The sequence below is a fragment of the Lacerta agilis genome, chromosome 2 (genome assembly GCF_009819535.1).
Source record: "Lacerta agilis isolate rLacAgi1 chromosome 2, rLacAgi1.pri, whole genome shotgun sequence".
NCBI lineage: Eukaryota > Metazoa > Chordata > Lepidosauria > Squamata > Lacertidae > Lacerta > Lacerta agilis.
In genome coordinates this window covers 37,032,311-37,047,874 of record NC_046313.1, presented here as the reverse complement: position 1 = coordinate 37,047,874, position 15,564 = coordinate 37,032,311, and the positions used below count along the sequence as shown (strand labels likewise).

Below are 15,564 nucleotides of genomic sequence, written 5' to 3'. Positions count from 1 at the left end.
ATTGATCTCAAAACATCCCACTTTTCCTTAGGAGTTATGCAACCTCCAAGCCAAGGAGCTAAGTAACTACACAACCTTTAGAAAACATCTGAAGACAGCCCTGTATGAGGAAGTGTTTTTTTAATGTTTAATGTTTTATTATGTTTTTAAATATGTTGGAAGCTGCCCAGAGTGACTGGGTCAACCCAGTCAGATGGGTGGCATATCGATAATAAAATTATTATGATTATGGAATAGGGCATCCCTACTTTCATTGGAGAAATGCTGGAGGGTATGCAGCCAGGCTGCCTAAATTTGTGGCAGGATTGTTGCCATGGATGTTGGATGTCTCACCAAGTTCTGGATGAGGAGGAATCGGCTGGGGTGGGCGGGGAAGGCAAATCCATGGTCACGTGAGACCCCGGTGGCCTTTTGCGTCCTACGTGGTCTGTGCATTTCAAAGCACAGGCCATTGTGCTTTTGGGATAGCAAACCCTCCCCAGAAATTCCACAGGCCTTTCCCTAGCTATCAATATCGTTTCTGTATTTCTCGTTCTGTTGCTTGTCTTTAGCAGCGAGACAAAAAAGAGGCCCTTTGTGTGAGCGCCTGAAAGGAATAGCCTAGTCCCACAGCCTGCATGCAATTCTAATGTCAACTATTTGTTGCCTTGGCATTTCACATAAGCAAGCTCTCTCCTCCACCCCCAAATATCTGTGAGCTGTGCCTTCCTGCCAAGGGGCTGTATTTAACTTTGCTCCTCCATAGCATGCTGCAGTCGGCACCAGGCAGAAGGGTCCATTCAGATAGAAAAGCCATCTCACCCTCAAAGGGGGAAAAGGCATACGTGAAAACACTGGAATTGAGGCCAGGGTCACTGACCTGGATAGGCCTTCCCAGTTAAAAACAAAAAAACAAAAAACTGGTCCAGGAAAAGTTTCCCAGCTCTCTTACTCAATGCATTCCTGGGCTTGCCTTAAGAGTTTGCAGAATCACTCCCACCCACCCTGCTCCACCCCAGCCATTTTACTGTTGGTGCAACAGTGGTAGCCGAGTCATTCCTGCAATATGAACATGATCATTGTACAAACACAACGGAAAATATAGCCTCATTGCAGGGGGGCACAGGGGGCTGTTTCTGTGTGCAGCGGCGGCAGCCCAAACTCAAGTGTATTTTGTTGCAGGAGAAAAGGGGGGGAGGGTCTTCAAAGAAAAAAAGATCGAAAATTGTGATTGAGATGGCACCTTCTCCCCCCCAAAAACCCATCTCTAGGAACTGTTCTAGCTTTCTAGCTAGATTCACTTAAGGTCTAGTTAGATCTATCGGAATTAGACTTCCGATAGATAGATAGATAGATAGATAGATAGATAGATAGATAGATAGATGATCCAATGTTAAAGGGTTATTCAGTGCAGCCAGTCATGTAAGCTACACCTGCTGAAACTACCTCTTCTATATAGCTATTAAAGGTGTCAGATGTCTTGTCCTTTTTTACAAAACACACACACACACACACACACACACACACACACCTGACCACCCTAAGATAGAGATAGAGATACAGCATTCAGGCATGCATAAATGGGAGAAAAGGATGAGAAACCAATCTATAAGACAATAACATCATAAGGGGGGGGAAAGGGAATTCTTTAAGTTAAATGTAATAGGAAGTCTATGGCTGGTTCTCTGTTACCTCCTGCTATCTATACAGTGGTACCTTCGTTTTTGAACGTAATCCATTCTAGAAGACCATTCGACTTCCGAAACGTTCAAAAACCAAAGTGTTTACTTCTGGTAAAGGCACATTCAACTTCCGCAAAGCGTTCGAAAACTGAAGCAGTTACTTCCAGGTTTTCGGTGTTCGAAAGCCGAAACGTTCGACTTCTGAGACGCTCGAAAATTGAGGTACCACTGTATGTGGTTTTGTAGCAACTCCACCTCCTGAACAGAGCAGCTGTATTTAGATGGCTCACTGGGTCCCTTCAGTTTCCTTCCTATTCCTCCCTCATTCTAGCCTCAGTTACAGGAAGGTAGCTGTGTTGGTCTGCCATAGTCAAAACAAAATAATATAAAAAATACCAAGAACAAACTTAGTTGGTCTCTAAGGTGCTACTGGAAGGAATTTTTTATTTTATTTTGTTTTCATTCTAGCCTGTTTTTCTTTCCTTCTTTCTTTCTTTCTTTCTTTCTTTCTTTCTTGGATGGGAGGGGGACTCTGACTGGTTAATCCCTTCCCATGAGTTGAATCTAGAGTGACACCAAAGCTGAAATTCCAATTTGATGCACCACTGCAAATGCACTTTAGGGATTCTTCTCAATGGCACAGATTGCATGGGTTGTGTTTATATGAGGGAGCACATGAATGTGAACTTCACCATACAAGTACTCAGTCTGGGCTGGCAAACAGAAGCAAGGGTTGAAAATAAATGGTCCTGCGGACTCCTGAAAAGGCAGGCCCCAAAGTAAGAAACATCTAAAAAATTTAAATTAAAATGGAATATGAGGCACCTCTTGGCTTCAGTGCACTCTGATGTTCTGAAATTACAACATAAAGTATTTTAAAATTGAAAATACTTTACAACTTTAATGCAACTCTACTGGAAGATATAATTCTATATTATTTAATGGGGCTTATCATGACATCTGGAAGCTGGAACATTGCTAACTTTGTTTTCACATGTCTTTCAAAGTAATGTACTGGAAATCCTAATAATGAGGTTCCATCTCCCTTCAGAAAAAAATAACTTCTTATAAAAAGAACCTTTTTTTTTCTTTTTAAAGTAGCAATGACTACTAAAAAAAAACCCTCTTTTCATCTTTTCCTGCCTATGTCCTCAACAGCATCCTGTGGAGATGAGTTTCAGTATGTATATATTTAAATTTGTATGTATGTATTTGCATTTTTAAAAATTATTATCCTCATTTCTAAAAACAAAAAAACAAAACAACCTGCAAAAGTGGCTGCCCCCACTCCAAAAACATCAAACAGTATTTCAAAAAGCACATGCCAGTCATAAAACTCCAATAATAACATCATAAACTGACAACGATGACAATTTCTGGGCACAGCAAGCCATGAGTACTATGAGAAATGAGCCTAGCATCCCTGAACTGCCTGACTTCGTGTATCTGAACCTCTGCTGATTTCTAGTGGGAACATGAATTCCTACTTTTTGTTTTCTTACAGAGTCTTTATTATACTCCCCCCCCCCTTTGTGGACTCTCCCCCTCCCTCATTTAAGAGCATCATGATGATGACAACCAGTTGAGCTACAACAAACTCACTTGCTTTAGGCCAGACTGTACTCAGCCAAAGACTGAAATTCAAATACGTTGTGTGTAGGGGTAGCTATTTATGCCCAATCCAAGACAAGTGTTTTGCATTAGTCTGGCTCTCCATTGCAAAGTGAACAAAAGCATTTGCCACACCTCTCCCTACCCTCGCTAGTGTCTTGAGGTAGGAGCGCCTTCCAATTGGAGGCCCCAGAGCGAGCGTATATGGAAACCACATGGCAAAATAAATAGGAGACAAGCTCTGGGGCCCTACAACCTTTATGCGTGTGTGGCGAGGAAGGGCTAAAAACACACAGCTTTGAAACGAGAAAGAGCAAAAGACATTGTAGCTCTGCAACCCCCTTCTCAAATAAAAAGCCCACCCATTTGCGAAGCTCCCATCTCCAGTGTATAATTTCATTTCCCCTCGTTTGCTTTTACTGATCATTCTATACACTGTCAGAACATGCTGAGTTACAGCCAGCAGGGTTTAACTTTATTTCACATCTCTTTCTCCCTACCACAGGCAAATGGTCTTTAAATAGAAGAGTGTGGAAATTGCCTTCATGACGGCTTCTTGTCAGAACTAGAAGCAATTATCCATTTTAACATGTGCTGTTGGATAGGTTGCCATGATAGCAATACGTTCTCTGCCTTCTTTCATAAAAAGCAACGTTCTTCAGTTGGGGGAATCTGGAACCCACCCCACCCCTTATGCAGTGTTGGGTCACAAAATCTCTTGGGATGTCATAGGAAAACTACAAGTGAACCTGTCCATGCTGATTCCGCTGTGGCAAACTCCTTTACAAAGGCTGCCCAGTGCTAGGGAAAACTCTTCCAAGAGGGACATTTTTATCTGTTGAGTTTTGTTTTGTGGAATTTATATTCCCATCAAATGGTTTCCTGCCGTCCCCTGTAAACTCAATCAGCCTAATGGAAGTGACACAAAAACAAAGTGTTTCTCGGCTGGGGTAACCATGGAGAAGAGAAAAGGCATGCAGAGAGCTAGCCAAGTGTTAGGATTTTATAGGCACAGTGTTAAAGGTCTCAAGGCAGGATGGGACTTTGTTCAGTGAAATATCAGCCGAGGCAAAAAAAAAAAAAAGGCAAAAGGGAAGGGAAGGGGAAATATGGAAACGACAGAGCCACATGGGTACAAAAGCTGACTGATGCTTTGCAATCAAAGATGCAGGCAGGTTATGGGGAAGAAAGGTGTTCTCTGCAGAAAGGCACTGGCATCTTCACTGGGTTTCTTTCTATCGTCATATCTTTCTTGCCTGGAGAGGAGGTGGGGGAAGATCCTGGATTTTGAATGCTGTCATTCAGAAGCACTGAGTAGAACACAGAAATGTTTATTCTACTTCAACATGCAGCCCTCCATCTTGAGATCAGGGGGAGGGTTGGCTATTACTTTCACTCAGCACAAGTTTCCATGAGCTTCTGTGGATGTTGCAATACAGTGCTTGGGAACCTGTGGCCCTCCAGATGTTTCTGGACTCAAACTCCTATCACCCTTAGCATTGACCATGTTGGCTGGGGGTGACGAGAGTTGGCTTCCAACAACATCCAGTGAGCCTTAGTTTCCCCAACCCTGATGTAATTTATGTCAAATTGTGATTCTTAAACATCCATGAACTGCTCACAGAATAAAGGATAATTTTGACTCATCCCTTCCCACTCAAATCTACTGGGAATTTTTCAGTCATGTAAAAATTACCCACTTTCACCCATTTGAAAGCTCATATTTTAATTTCTTAGTTTTATCCTGAATTGAAATTCCCCAAATATTAGACCAAAGTAGAACATAGCTGTCAATTTTGTCCCTTTTTTAAAAGGGAAATTCCCTTATTCCGAATAGGATTCCTCGCAAGAAAAGGGAAAAGTTGACAGCTATGAAGTAGAATATCGTAGATCAAATGGAACCAGCTTTATGCTGGAATTCAAGTATTCATCTTTTGCTCAGACACGAATTTCCATTGCAGACACCAGTTTCCATCTTTAGATTCTTTCCATCCATTTGTTTTGTGCATTTACTATTCACCTACTGTAAGCCAATACCTTTTATTTTATTTCCCTCGTTTGAATCTCTTGCACGGTCACCTGGAGGGGATTGTTGTTCTCTTTCCACTAAATGTAGTGTAGCTTGGGCAGCTTAATGTGTCAGGTGGTGCAACAAACAAACAAAAAACAACAACAACCCGTGGCTGTACCTTTTTGCATTGTAACTAAAGCTCCTTCTAGATTTTGATCCAATAATTTGAATGAGGGCCAATTTGATTTCTTGCCAGAGTCAGAGTGGGACTGGCAGCCAGTTCTGAGAGGGCTGATGCAGGGGAAAGAAAGAGAAAAGAAATAACAAAAGGACTACAAAATAGCTCATCCAAGAACATTGGGGTGGGGGTGGGTTGTACCTCCACATGTTCTTTCAGGGAAGGTGCATGTGCAACTTACAATGGAGAGAAATCCAAGATGGTTTTGCACCCCATGTGAGGCAAGATGTCAGTGGTAGTTTCACAGCAGCTGAGCCAAGGAGTCCAAAGGCAGCAGGCATAATTGTTAGACTGTTACAGTGAGGTGTCATGCTCCCAACACAAAACCGTCTGGCCAGTTCTCTCCAATATCTGCCAAAGTGGATTCAGGCACAGCTTGAGGTTGTGAAATGCAGCTACTGGCGCATAAATTTTTCTTGGCCTTGCAGTGTGCCTTTTATGGACCACTGCACCCAATACGAATTGCTAGATCTTGTGAATTGAGAGCATTTTTGCCCTGTAGATACTTAGCTGCCGGTGTGCGATGATAGCAGTAGTTTTATTTATTGAGGGCTTCTAACAAAACAATGTCATGCGGGTTGGGAAAGATCCTTCTGAAATAAATGTTTGTATGTCTTGGTCAAGAAGCTACTGGTTTATGATTTGTTTATTTTTAGATCCAGTACTACAAAGGTGCTCCAGGATTTCCAGGGACCTTCTTCGTGGTTCTTTAACTTTGTGTCTTATTTCTGTGAACTTCTCTGTCCTCTTCCTGTTTGCAGGCCAGTCTAAAGGGAATTTCTCTTTCCTTGAGATTTCCTTGGAGAAACCTATTCTGCACATGATGCCAAACCGTGGCTTATTAAACAATATTTTGTTAAACCATGACATAGCGCTATATGTTAACCCTTTCCAGCTTAACTATGGATCATTTACTATAAACAAACCACAGTCAGAAGCCATAGTTTGTTGTTGGTATACAAATCTTGGTATGTTTCAGCTATGGCTTACCTTTACATGCGAACCCAGCACTCATCTTTAATTATAGTTTTGACCATCCCATTCCAGAAAGGCACTCATCAGACTACAAAGGCCACATGGCAAGAACAGCTAGAAAGCAAAGAAAGCTTTGGAGAAACGAGATGTAGTTTGGTCAATCATCTGTGAGACAACTCGTGCTTAAACAAACTATGGCTTAAACAAAACACAGCTTAGCATTATGCACAAACCGGTATAGATAGGCAAGGATTTGTTTTCTAGAATCAAAATCCTTGAAACCGAAAATCCCAAAGCTAATATATATTCTCTATCTTTTGGGTTTCAGATCGGGCTTTGGTATCAAGCAATATTGGCATTCCACCGCATCTGATCCACCGTATCCAGTATCCAGCCTACACTAGTTACACATCTCCCGTGGTCAAGAAGCTTGCGGAGCAGGACAAATTAAGAATTTCCAAGTTGCTGGCAGCACCTCGGATAAGCATTCAAGGACTGAGCAGCAGGGAGGGCAGCCTTGCTCACATCCCCCAGCAGAAGCGCAGCCACGGGTCTCAAGACGTAGGTGTGGCTGCTGAACAAAGTCCAGCAGTGTCACGATTCAGCATAGCAACTAGTCCCTTTTACGTTAGCAGGGAATTCTTTGATGGTGGCCTGGTCCCCATAAGCAGCTTTTTCCCAGAGGGAGCCTCAGCTCCAGGTAACTTTGTCATTTTTGCCAAAAAAAAGGTCCCTTTCCGTGTGTTGCCAATGAAGCTGCTAGATGCCTCCAGTATCAGGAAAGGCAAGATTGGTCCACATTAAAATCTTTTGGCAACTAATATTTATATTTGAGCCGTTTTCTTTAGAAATGCAGGCAGGAGGGTTCATTTATGGCTGATATCTTGTGCAGAAGAAAAGACTGACCAGAATGAGAGCGTATGAAACCAGATGCCAAACATTAGAGGCCTTTTCACACACTCACAGAGGCGGCTGAGCACAATAGGTCCTGGGGCCACAGGTCTGTGCCTGATCATGCCAGCTCCTGCCCACCCATCCTTGCCCCAGAAATGCTTTGCCTTCAAGTGTTTGACACAATTTCCAAGTGATGTATCGCGCTGATATAAAAAATGGTTAAGGATATTGTCACACTGCAGTTTGCTTGGCTGCAGACAGTTGGCGCTGTAAACTACAGTGTGGCAAGCTGGTGGGCAGGTAGGCAGCCCAGGTGAGGAGAGGAGGAACGATCCAGAGGGTAGAGATGCAGGGCTAGGTGAGGTGAAGTGAGGAGGAGGGAACTGGAGAAGGGAGACATAATAACGTTGGGATAGCTCAGTCGGTAGAGCATGAGACTCTTAATATCAGGGCCATAGGTTCAAGCTGTGTGGGGGGCAAAATATTCCTGCATTGCAGGGTGGTGGACTAGATGAACCTCGGGGTCACTTCCAACTCTACATTCTATGATAAGCAGGAGGCCCAGGCAAGAGAACCAAGTGAGGTCGTGAGGAGGTGGGAACCCAAGGACAGAGATGCAGGCAGGTGGGTGGCCCAGGAGAGTGGTCCAGGAGACCCTCAGAGGTATGGCAAGATCTGAGACATTCTTTGGGTGAGCTGTAAAGGCAGGGGGAGAGGATTGGTGAGGTTGGCGACTGAAGTGAATAGCGATGCAGCCCCTATTATGTACATAGAATCCTACTGCCTATAATTAGTGCATGCAATTGTGAGAAGTTTCACGTGTTATTAAGCATATGAATGTAAGATGCTATATGGAAGTCGATTATAAGCAGAATCTTGGCAGCTGCACTTTTATTGTGAGGGCAAATAAGAATGCACAAACAACCCTGTAAGATCAGTTGAAGGCCCATCTGGTCCAGCATTCTGTTCGTTTGGTGTTGACTTGCGATTCCCAGCATGCTGCTTCTGACTGTGGAGGTGGAATATTGCCAAAGTGGCTCATAACTGTTGTTAGCCATTGTAATTTTACTGAGTGAAAAACAGGGTATAACTTGAGGAGAAATGAACTCAGAGGTTCATCTTCCTTAGGCCAGGTCTACACAGAGGAATAACTCCTCCAGAACCGCTTTCCCCTCCAGCTCCTCAAATGGTCAAATCTCAGCAGTCTTCCTCAATGCCAGCCAACTTCCAACTGAGTTGAGTCTCCAACTCATCAGTCTGCTGTCAGACTTGCCAATTACAAAAGTACCCCACCACCACCACACACAAAGTTGCAGACTGACCATTTGCTGTGCTTCCAACAATTCTCTCATGACCCAGTTCCTCCTTCTCTTTTATGGACTCTCCTGCGGACAGCAGGGTTGGAAGGGTTGTGCCCAGATCAATTTAAATGGCCACCCTTATACTGATGATGTTTTCAGTCTTGTTTGCTGGTTACTTAATTCATTCTTTGTATTATGATAATAGCCCTTAGGCTGGCTATGTTTAATGCATGTTGCCATTTCCCCAAAACTGAATAAAGATAATGTTTCGAGACAAACAAGCAAAGGACAAACCTGATAAAGAAGGGAAGACTTCACAATAAGTCTCTTCCTGTTTTCTGCTATTTCTTATATGAGAAATATCTCCCTAACCTTCCTAAATAATGTCTGAATACATCCACTCCTCATTATTTTCCCCTACCTCACCCCCAGATCCCAGTATTTTTTTTGGGGGGGGGGGCTTCTGATTGATCTGCTACCGGCCAAGAGAAAGGCAGAATGTAGCACTTTCATTGTTGTCCAACCGTGTCTGGTGGTTATGCTAAATGAACAGTGAAAGGTGAGCAAAGGGTTAATATGGAAAGACATAAAGAGTAAGTCAGCACTCCTGACTGACACTAGGTACAAAAGTGGCAGACCCCGCTGATTACTATAACATAAAACACTGACTCCCCACCCCCGTCCCGTCCATTCCTGCCCCTGCTCTGCTCTAAAGGGGCTTTGTTGTGCTATGTCTGGGTAGATTGAATCCAGGTGTTCCTGTTGGTGTACCAACAGAATCCAGGTGCTGTCTGCCTTGTATAAGTGATATATCGACTGACCTCACACCAATGACAATGTGGTCAGATTTACACGTACACACATACAGAGGCAAACGAAAACGACCTGCAGGAAAGGGCGAAAAGTCTGTATTTTTAAGCAGCCAATTTGAGAATTTAATATTGTGCAGTTGGGGCAGATGGATATTGGACATGAGAGCCAAATTAGCATGGTTTATAACTTCCTTGCTCAGAACAGCAATAACTTTGCTGGTAATGAAGGGCCACGGGTTTGCTTTGCCAAGTAATTTCTGGATGAATCCAGTCTAGTTATGGATGGATCTGGTCCAACGTTAAGCCCTGCATGGTGTTGGAAGGCTCACGGGTAACACTTATTGAACAGGGATGGGCACACTTGTCCTGGATAAAGGAACAGCCACGAAGAGAGATGAGGGGTTTTTCTAAGGACATTGTATTGATGTAATGGTTTACGGTGGGAAGAGCCAGGTTTAAATCCCTACTCAGCCACAGCATTTCATGGGTAGGCCTGGATCAGTCAAACATCTGGCCACATAGTGCTGTTGTGATAATAGACTGGTTTGGGGGGTGGATGTTGCCCTGAACTCTTTGGATGAAGGGCAGAGTCAGTGCAGAATGTAAATGTCTGGTAATAAAGAGTCTCTGAGCATGTGCGCGTTCCCTTTCCGACATCACTCAGTAAGGAGGGCTTGTCCCTACCAGGGCCGGATTTAGGTTTGATGAGGCCCTAAACTACTGAAGGTAACGGGGCCCTTTATATGTCCAGCTGTCCTTTGTCAGCAACAAATTGTCACTGTTTTTTGTGTTGAAAATATGCTATATGGCAATTTATGGACCTAATAGGTATCTAAAGCCATTTGAACATGCAGAATATAGGCACCCTATATATAGAAATGAGCAAACCAGTGATATTTTAGAGAGCAGGCTAGCAGGCGGGGCCCATTAATTACATCATAGGAGCCTACACAACACAAACACTGTTGCTGTATTTAGGTTTTATTTTATTTGGTTTTTTATCTTATATTTTGGGAATGTTCATCCAATTTTTCCCCCTTTAAATTTTTTTGGGGCCCCCAAGAGAGCGGGGCTGTAAGCAATAGCTTGTTTAGCTTACATGTAAATCCGGCACTGTTCCATATGCCTATGGGAATGGATTCCAAACACATTCCAAGCACAACAGTTTTTATTTCTAGTAAAATGATCCATAGCTGCTGTTTCTCCAACTTTGATTGCTCTGGGGATCCAAACTTCAAGTGCATGTGAAGCCATCTTTGTTGCAGGCTTTGTTGTTAGGTAATGTAGGCTTGAAATGTTACCCAGATATTCCATCCTTTTCTGGTGCTGCCCAGAAGCCCAAGTGGCAGTCAGAGAAGTCGCCATTTCTAGTTTTTGTGCCTCACTGAATGCCAGTGGCTCTCCCCTTTTCCAGGCTAGCAGCAATTTCAGACATTGATTTTTAGGAGTATAAAAAGTTCTAAGATCCATTCCAATTGCCACTTTGTACTGCTTCCATGCTTGCCAGTCTCATGTATCTCTGAGAGGAGACACCCTTTCAGAAACAAAAGGAAGTCTGTCTTTGCAGAGCAAACCTCACATGCAGCGGCCATGCATCTAATTCTAATTCCCAGCAGTGACAATGTTGTTAAGGTGCGGCTTTAGATTCATATTGTTGCATGCCACCCCAATCTCCGAGCAGTGCAAGATTCCAGGGGTTCCAGGCACTTTAAATGAAAATGCACACACTCGCACATAGAAATCACAAATGGCTGCAACGATCCATGTCCGGTCTTTTCCTCACACTCCCTACTGGTCTGCCATGGTCCCACATTTCAGGGGCAGCGTTGCCTCTGTAGGAGATTGGTATGATGTTAATGCTTGGAGTGGGCGAGGTGGGGGAGGCAGAAATAAGTCTTTTATACATTTTCCCAGCTCTGCAAGTGTGAAAGGGAGTGTTTATGGCTCTTTGCATACACACAAGTGCTTTGTGTATGCCCAGCGCTGATGGCAGTGTGTGTGTGTGTGTGTGTGTGTGTGTGTGTGTGTGTGTGTTTCAGCAATAGCGCTCAAAGCAGCCTGTTTCTGGACATGCCCATCACCCTGAGACGTGACTTGGGAGAGAACACAGCCCCGAGTCTCAGCAGGTTGAATCAAAAGTTCAGTCCCAGTGAGTTGAACAGGTTGTGTGCTCAGGATGGCAAGCTTTAGTCCCGTATGAGGGAAAGGAAACACTGAGGACCTCTTTGGACAAGAAGGGGGGTCTGGTGTAGAAGCTTAACAACAACAACATTACGGTTGTAGACCAGCATAAGGAGGGAGGGGTACAATCATTTTTAAAAAACTCAAAAGAGAAAAGTTAAAATAGAAAATATATATAAAAGTCTATAAAATCCAAAAGAAGCTAAGAGAGTCTAAAAGAAGGGTTAGGAACATTAGACAAGAGTGAAAGAGCGTAAAAGGTTAGTATATATAAGACTATAGCTGTCAGTCTACAGAGAACTCTAATACGAGTGCTCATTATATCTCGTTTGTGGCACAGGTCATCATCTGACAAATTTTGAGCACTGCTGTGCAGAATCCAGCAATGTTGTATGTTGTAGCAGGATTGGTATCTGAAAGCATTAGGGAGGTATAGAATTGCCCTGTGCGCCCTGGGTACTTATGCAGTGATGGTAAGATGAGGCTAGTATGAATGTCTCTATAATAAAGACATTGGAGAAGCACATGCTCTGTTGTTCCTGGAAGCTTAACAAAATGTGGGTGCAATCCTACAGACAGGGTGCGCATCAAATGACTTTAGATGCAAATCTGGATCTGTGAGATCTCCACTACACCCACTTCATGAGATCTCCACTACACCCACTGGTTGTGTCAGAATTAAGGATGTGATGATGGGTGTTCCCACATCTTGCATCTGCAGGAGCAGCTCAAGGGCATTGTAGTTTCACTCTATGATGTGAATGCTAAAATAGGAAGGATTTCTCACTCTGCTGCTGTGCTTGAATAGTTTGCAGCACCATGGCTTTCTCAAAGTGAAAATCAGCTGCAAGGGTAATGAAGCAGAGACCCCAAACATAGCTTGATATCAGAGGACACTGAGGGAATACATTCCACTGATGGGGAGAGATACCTCCATTCACACCATACATTTAAAGCACCCTTATGCCACACAGTCTTGGCTTATCCCAAAGAATCATGGGAACTGTAGTTTGTTAAGGATTCTGAGTGTTGTTAGGAAACCCCTTGCAGAGCTACAGCTCGCAGCACCCTTAACAAACAACAGTTCCCAGGATTCTGTGGGAAAAGGCAAGACTGTCAAAGTGGCCTAAGAGTGTTTTAAATGTGCAATGATCACATTCAAACATGCCTTTAAAAAAAAAAAAAGCGCCCTGTTCAGGATCAGAACAGTGTAGCTCACAATTGCAGATTTCCTTCCATGGGAGGTATTGTAATCTGGACCGTGATATGGGGTGGGGGTGGGTGGGAGACCTATACTCACCCATGTTCCACATTTCCATTCTTCAACCAACACCCTCCCACCCCCAGCACCGCTTCTTTGCAAAAAAAAAAAAAGTATATTAAACACATGATATTTAAGTTACAGGTGGGTAGCCGTGTTGGTCTGCCATAGTCAAAACAAAATCGAAAATTCTTTCTAGTAGCACCTTAGAGACCAACTGAGTTTGTTCCTGGTATGAGCTTTCGTGTGCATGCACACTTCTTCAGATACCAAGAATCTGAAGAAGTGTGCATGCACACGAAAGCTCATACCAGGAACAAACTCAGTTGGTCTCTAAGGTGCTACTAGAAAGAATTTTCGATTTTGTTTTGACATGATATTTAATACACTGTGTAGTTCAGTGGCAGACTTTTTTTCCAGGAGCTGGATGCCAGTGGTAGGTGGAACCAGGGGAAAACTTGGCAGAATAACAGATATTATTCTTAGGGCTCATCCACACTTGCCTTCATCCCATATGAAAGTTTTGCCTTCAGTCCTACTGCCTTCCCTGGGAAATCCCATGGTTTATCGCTGAATCAGAACAAATGCCAATTGGGTTTCCTGCAGGGAAAGTGGCAGGATGAAAAAGGAAAACTTCTCATGCCCATGCCTGGAAATCACAGTACAAATGGAAATGCGCATGAGCCTTGGCTTTTGTGCAGCAGGCTACATTCCAGCCATGCCAAGGCGGGAGGTTTCTACCCGCTCATCTCTGTCAACAGACATGCAAGAGGCATTGCCACAGTTCGAGGACACATTCCAGCCAGGCAAAAGCACTCAAGGAGGGCGCAGAGTAGGGCTGGTAGAGGCAGGGCTTCTTTTCAGCAGGAATGCACCGTAAAGCAGTTCCGGCACCTCTTAGGTGGGCGCCATTGCAGGCCCCATAGCAGGGAGGAGGAGAGGATGGGGCCAGAGAAGAAGGAGTGGGGCCTGTGGGTAGGGAGATGCCTGGGGAGTCTTGAGGCCTGGAGGTCTGCATTCAGCCCCCAGGTCTGAGGCTCCCCACCCCTGGTGTAGTTTGGCCTTAAGGTTGAAAATGAGAAGAGGAGAAAAGGTTATTGTGCTCAGTCTGCCTGTAGTTTGCCATCTGAGCCAATCCGCGCTTGGCCCCCTGCATTTCCAAAATGCAAACACAGACGTTGCAAACTAAAGTAGAAAGCCAGTACAAGAGAACTGTCCCCCCACAGGCCGTTTCCCCACTAAAATCACGCCCACCCCCCAATCACATACATAAACTTTGTTTAGCTCAGATCTGCCAAGGCTTAAATGGGGCTTCCCTTGCTCTTACTCACTGCTGTAAGTTCCCACATCTTCGCTGCCTACCTGTCAGGCTTTTTACACATGATTAGCGCAAAACAGAATTTCCTGTGTTTCCACTATGAGTCAGCCGCATATTTTCTGCAATACGGTATTTGAAGGGCTTTTGGTTTCTCAGAACTGTGACCAGCACATGCCTAGAGAAAGTCATGCTCAAGGGTGGTTGCATCAGCCTCAAAATATTGCCAAGCAGGTTTAATTGGCCCATGAAGCAGAACTGCTGTTGACACCTACTACCCTGCCTACTTTTGATCTGGAAAGGCTTGTGCAAATGAATGGCTGGGACCCCAAAAGAAAGTGATTTGGGGCTAGATTGAGGTTAATCCAAAGTCTGAATTTGCTGACCAAGGTTATGTTTCTGTCAGTAATTTACGCAAGAGCAAGCACTATTGTCTGAGGAGCCTCAACCCTTGTGATTTCATTCTAACCAAGAAGGACAAGCTGCAGAGTTTATTCATATGACCGCAAAGCATGTCTTGAGTCTTTGTCTCTCAGCCGCAGTTGCGGAAGCTGTTGCTCCTTTTCTCCAGGATACAGCAATTGTGTGTGACTTTGAGTCCGAAAGAGGATTTCACTGCTGGAGAGGAAAGAGTGCATAATGGCCACTTTGTTAGAAATACTGCTATTAAACAGAAAGACCAATTTTGGGGTAGCATGCTTAGTGCCATATCAAGTCATTTGCTCCTCGATCATTCTGTTGAAGATGATGGTCTTTGTGACTTGTCCTGGTGAGACAAGTCAATGTTCCTTTAGTACAGGGATAATCAATGTGGTGCCCTCCAGATGTTGAATGACAACTCCCATCAGCCCTAGCCAGCAGTCAGGGATGATGGGAGTTGTAGCTGAACAACATCTTTTGTCTACCCCGCTTTAGAATGTTAGCCTGTCAAATGGCCCTGACTTCAAACAACTATGCTTTTAAATGAATTAATGCAGGGTTGTTATTTTAATGTTGCTCCCTATCTCAAACACACCTCAAAGCACTCTGAATTTTCAGCCCAGGAAAAACTGGGGCTTCAAAGAACAACACATTTCTCTTACACCATACATACACTTAGGCTGCCCAAGCTATTGCTAGTACATTATCCATCTCTCACATTAGCCAGCAGTCTGTTCAAGAGCTGTAGTCATTGCCATATGCAGTTTGTGGTTATCATTTTGGTGCACTTCACTTTCTGTAGTAAAGTATCTCCACCAACCTTCCTCCCACCTAGGGTTGCCATATGTTTGGAAATTCCCAGACATTGCCGGGATTCGGCCATC

General features: G+C 43.9%; 1 long non-coding RNA gene across 1 annotated transcript in view; it reads left to right on the top strand.

The window, feature by feature from the left end:
- The window catches only part of LOC117042909, a 32,428-nt gene extending 25,149 nt beyond the window's left edge, over positions 1-7,279 (top strand). Inside the window, exon 3 of the long non-coding RNA XR_004426108.1 lies at positions 6,825-7,279. This is a non-coding gene — a long non-coding RNA (uncharacterized LOC117042909). The remainder of the gene's footprint in view (positions 1-6,824) is intronic.
- The last annotated feature ends 8,285 nt before the right edge of the window (positions 7,280-15,564 follow it).